Source organism: Myodes glareolus, chromosome X (assembly GCF_982192425.1).
Source record: "Myodes glareolus chromosome X, mMyoGla1.1, whole genome shotgun sequence".
In the NCBI taxonomy this organism is placed as follows: domain Eukaryota; kingdom Metazoa; phylum Chordata; class Mammalia; order Rodentia; family Cricetidae; genus Myodes; species Myodes glareolus.
Window position 1 is genome coordinate 16,572,139 of NC_142053.1, and position 6,000 is coordinate 16,578,138.

Sequence of the window (6,000 nt, forward strand, 5' to 3'; positions counted from 1 at the left end):
ATGATTTCTAGTTACAAAAAGAATTGTTGTGTTGTAGCCTATAACCCCAAATTCATAATCATATTTATAAATGGTACAATATTTTGTAGATAGAGTCATGGCAAATACTCTACTACCGAGCAGAATCCACAGTCCTCTGTATATAGACACTCAGTTGGTTTTTGTTGTTGTTTTGCTTTCATTGAGATTTTCATACACTGTATTTTCATCAGAATAACTTTAGCTCCTCTCAGATACAACCTTATCCTTCCCAATTTTCTCTCTTTGTTTTAACCCGTGAAGTCCAGTCCATGCTACTCAAAGGCTACAAAAAAGTGAGGGGCCAGCCATGTGAGCACTTCCCCTAACCATGCTAGAATATTAACTGGCTTTATCTTGTACAAGTATAACACAGGTAATCCCAGCTGTGAGACTTAATGAGTGTGGAGTTATTGAATATTCAAAAGGCATTGTTCCAGTATGATTCTTTCTGACCTTACTATCTTTCCACCAACTCTACCATAATGGTCCCTGAACCTTAGGATGAACATGTATGATATAGATGCCCCATTTATGGTTGACATATTATCATTGGCGCTTTATTTTCTGCACACTGACCAGTTGTGAGTTGCTGAATTAATTACTGTCAAGTGCACAAACAAAGAGCTGTGCTAATCTATGTGTCAAAAGATGAGTTTAGAAATCTGCCAGATACCATGTCTATTCAGTTGAACAATCAGAGTATGTTCATTAATGAGATGTATGAACTTCCTCACCATAGATTCTTGACCAGATTTACAGTACTTTGTATTTCTGCTGATACTGTTGACCTTCAATCCAATAGTATAGAGATTGGTTATCCCCAAAACATCCATACGACTATTGCATCCATGGGTATATCTTGCCATGATAGTCACTGAGGCACAAATTCTAATTGGTTTTAATAATAAAAACCCAGAGTCATATATAGGGGTTAATGCTGAAGATTAGAGAAGCAGAGTGGCCAGCCACTAGAGTTCTTAGCTTAGTTGCTTAGACCAAAGGAGCAATCCTTTCTCTATGAATCCACTCTATAAATCCTCAAACTGAATCTTCAGACTATATCCTCAGACTGAATCCTCAGACGGCATCTGTCTCTATGAATCCTCAGACTGCATCTGAACTCCTGCCTCTTCCTGCCTTATATTCCACTCTCTGCCCAGCCATATCACACCTGTCTCTACCTCCCTAGTGCTGGATTAAAGGCATGTGATTTCCAGTTCTGGGATCAACTTCGTATGAGCTCTATTTCTATTTTAAGCCAATTCAATCTTGTGTATCTCAAGGTTGGTCTTGAACTCACAGAGATCTGTCTGCCTGTTTCCCAAGTACTGGGATTAATGGTGTGCGCTACCACTACCTAGCCTCTGTGGCTCACTAGTGGCTTAGCTCCGCACTCTGATATTCAAGCAAGCTTTATTTGTTAGATTACAAACAAAACATCACTACAAGTTGATGTGGGATTCCCTCTGTGTGCTGTGAATACCATTGGTTAATAAAGAAAACTGTCTTGGGCCTGCATAGGGAATAGAGCTAGGTGGGGAAAACTAAACTGAATGCCATAAGAAAGGAGGCAGAATCAGGGTGAAAGCATGTAGCTCTGCCAGAGAAAGACACTGGAATTTTAGCCAGTAAGCCACAGCCCCATGGCAATACACAGATTAATAGAAATGGGTTAAATTAATATGTAAGATTTAGCCAATAAGAAGCTAGAACTAATGGGCCAAACAGTGATTTAATTAATATAGTTTCTGTGTGTATATTTTGGGGCTTAGCAGCCGGGAAAAAACAAGCAGCCTCCTACAACACGTCACAGTTACATAAGAAAATAATTTATGTTTCACCAGTAGCCTGCATAGCACTTTCTAGTTTTATGAAAGCTAGCCAATCAGGTAAAAGCTTTATGTGGACATTCTTGAAGAGGTTTACAACTGTTGTAATTCTGTACAAGTCTTTCTAGAGCATGCAATATTAATGATGTTCTGCTTTAGAATTCTAAATTAACCCTACATCAACCCAATTTCTCAGTTTTTTTGTTTCAAATATTTCCCCCGTGTATAAATGTCACACATGCATAAGCACAAACCCTTTAGTTGGAGATTGTTCATAGGGAGACTAGAATGACCAAACTTAGAAATCCATGATTTTCTGTCTTCAGAAGCAGTCCTGAACTTCCTTAAACTAAGGATTTACCCAGGTTTTCCCTACAATATGTTAACATATTTGCATACACTTTGGATTCTAAATAATTCTGTATGATCTTAAAATCCTTTGTTTCTACTTCTACATGAGACTAACCATTGGAGTAAAAACATTGGCTAATGAGTGAATGAAAATCCAGCATCTTTAAGTCAATTGCTCAGCCTGTTGTGCTGTGAATATTTACTAACTTATAAACTGTCACTGCTGCACAGCATGTTACCGTGGCTTGGATAAAGCATCCACACAAAGATAAATGGATGAAAACAGAATAAGTCACAGAGAAAAAGACATTCTGGAGTTTAGTAACAAGGAAATGTCTTTCTTTTCTGGAATTAATGAAGTAGAACTCCAGCTCTTCCTATACATAAACCTTTGTCACAGTCACCTTTGTACAGACTTGATATTTACAGGAGCAGTGCACAAGCTCTGTCCTCCCTTTTCATGTAAAATAGCTGACCAGAACACTTTGACCAATATTTGAGCTTCACATAGTTTGGTTTTTGGTTTTTTGAGACAGGTTTTCTCTATAGCTTTGGAGCCTGTCCTGGAAGTAGCTCTGTAGACCAGACTGGCCTGAAACTCACAAACATCCAACTGCCTCTGCCTACTGAGTGCTGGGATTGTCATTCACCACTACTGCCTGGTTGAGCTTCACATATTTTAAGGGCTTTTCAAATACATGACCATTAAATTCATCAACATACTAGCATTCCAGACACTGTGTGTGTGTGTGTGTGTGTGTGTGTGTGTGTGTGTGTGTGTGTGTGTGTGTGTGTTGGATCAGAAGACTAAATAAATCGTTTAGGAAGGTTTAGCTAGAGAGAATTCAATGTTCTTAAAATCATAGTAAATAGCATATCATGTGAATAAACTAGGCAGAGGTTTAGTTTTCTATAAACTCTAGATTTCTAGAATGATAGATGGGCATACAGCTACCAAACTTAAGAGTGTGATGAATTCTGTATAATTGTAGTACACTCTAATGTGTAAAGATTGGATATGTATGTGAATATTATAAAGAAAGATGGAAATATAAACAATTTTCTGTGCTTATAAGTTTAACATACATTGGGAATCTGAAGACAACAACCTTTGTGGAAAGTTGTATAGCAAGAGATTACAATTGAATTAAGGTAAAACACTATAAAATAACCAGTTCAGAATCCCCAAAAAGAGACAGTGAAAAAGTGAAGATAAACAAGACAGAATTTAAAACAAATAGAAAATAAATTGAAGGGTTAATAATATGGTTCAGTGTTTCAATAAAGACATTTGCCACTGAACCTGTCATCCTGAGTTTGATTCCTAAGCCTTATATGGTGGGGAAAACTGACTCTCAAAGTTTGTCTTATGACCTCCACACATATTCCACACATGCACATGTGGGCAAACACGAAAAAGAAAGGAGCTTATAGAGAGAAGAAAATGTCAAAACAGGAGAAATTAATTTTTTTCTATAGAAAAAGCAATAGTGTGGAAAGAATTCAAGACAGGTTTGATAAGTAATTAAAAGTTATGTTATAAGCTTCCACATAGAAAGAAATAATAAACATTGAATGATATTAAAATGTTAATTTATTTTATTTGGTTATTATATATTAAATGGACAGAAGATTCTCTTCAAGTGCCCACTTAAAACCCTTTAGATTGTCTTGTGCTTCTGAGGCCAGTTAATTTTAACACTGAGCGCTTTCCTTTCCTTTGTCATTTTATCCAGAGATAATAGACACAACCAGCCAGCATCATTGTTTTTCTTTTCTTAATTTGTGCAAATAGTCAAAAATTTATTGAAGAGTCACTAGATTCCTTTTTCCTCACAAAAGGTGAATCAGCATCATCAAAGGCAATTAATTAGCTAGATAAGTTTTTTTAAATAGTTTATACTCTGGACTTTCAGTGCTCTTCATGCTACCAGAGAAGTTTTTAGTAGCTGTAGGTTTCATTGAGTTGGAAAGCCAGCCACAAATACCACCAATCCCACTAAGAAAATTTTTCCAGGTCTTATTACTAAGTAGCTCTTACAACTTAAATTAACATGTAATTCTTATCTATGGTTAGCCATGTGACTCAGTAAAGCATTCTCATCTTGCTTCCTCTGCTTCTGAATGCAACTGCCTCTCTGCCTTTCCTCTTCTCAGAATTCTCCAAGTCTGGTTGTCTCACCTATATTTCCTGTCTATCTACTGGCCAATCTTTGTTTTATTAAACCAATTCAAACGACAAATCTTTACAGTACACAAAAGCATCATTCCACAGCATTTCCTCCTTTTTCTTTTCAAAACAAGAACCCTGAATCTAATCTCTTTGTTTAGCTTTTTTCCTGACCACAATCCATAACAACTTGTAACCAACATTGTAAACAAAGAAAGACATCCATAATCTATTTTAGGGGGAATGTGGGTGCAGTTTTCTAGGTTACTTCTTGACAATTGGGGGTACTGGTAATCTTATGGGAACCTAAAGAAAATTTAGGATTATGGTCAAGTCCTAACTGGAATATCCTGTGAGGCTGAATCAACTCAACCAGTCATCTTGAAGCTGCTTTGAATATAGAACTCGGAGAAATCTGCAACAGAAGTGCTCTGAGACATTGGATCATCTGGACCAACTGCTCCTATCGGATATTTTTCAGGGGCCTTCCTCAATCAAACCTGATTTTTCTTAACCCAGAATAAATTCACAGCCTCTCATATTGGAAATAAAAGCAGAAACTCTTTCCCAAATTAACATAATTTTTTACTTAAATTTTGAAATCAAGATATTTTTAAATATATATGTTGGATTAATCTAGCAGCATTTAGAATCAAATGTCTTTTTTGTAATTTTATTAAATTATAAAAGTTTCCATTTCTGCCCCTCCTCCCACCACCCTCCCACTCCCCCCACTCACTCTCCTCCTCCCTCTCCATCCCTAAGAGCAGTCAGGGCTTCCTGCCCAGTGGGAAGTTCAAGTTCCTCCCGCCTCCCTCCAGGTCCAGGAAGGTGAGTGTCCAGACGGACTGGATCCGTAAAATCCAGTATATGCAGAGGAAACAAGTCCCAGTGCCATTGTCAATGGCTTTTCAGAAAGACTCCGGGCCAGCCATATTCAGAGAATCCGGCCACATTCAGAGAATCTGGTTGGATCGCGTCCTCGTTCAGTCCCAGTCCAACTGGCCTTGGTAAACTCTCATTAGATCCGTCCCCTTGTATCAGTGGGTGATCACATCCCTCGCAGTCCTTATTTCCTTTTTCTTCGTCCTTCTGCTCCTCATTTGGACCTTGGGGGGCTCAGTCCGGTGCTCCAATGTGGGTCTCCATCTGTATCGCCATCCATCGTGGGATGAAGGTTCTCTCTGATCTTGCTGTCTTTGCTCATGTTCTTTCCTTCTGCTTCTCGTTTGGACCTAGGGAGTTAAGTCCAGTGTTACAATGTGGGTCTCTGTCTCTATCTCCATCCATCGCCAGATGAAGGTTCTATGGTGATAAGCAAAATATTCATCAGTATGGTTATGGGCCTAGGCCATTTCAGGCACCCTCTCTTCTGTCCAGAGAATAATCTGGGGATCTCCTTGGACCTGTGATCCCATTTATAATCAAGTCTCCTGTAAACCCTAAGATGACTCCCTTAGTTGAAATATATTCTTCCCTGATCTCTTATCCATCCATCCTCCCTCCCCCCATCCCAGTCCACCTAGCTTTCCCCATTCCTCCCCTACTCCCTTCTCTCTAACCCTCTCCCCTTCTAACAACCATCCCACCCCCCATGCACCCGAGGTTACCTGGGACTCTTGTCTATTT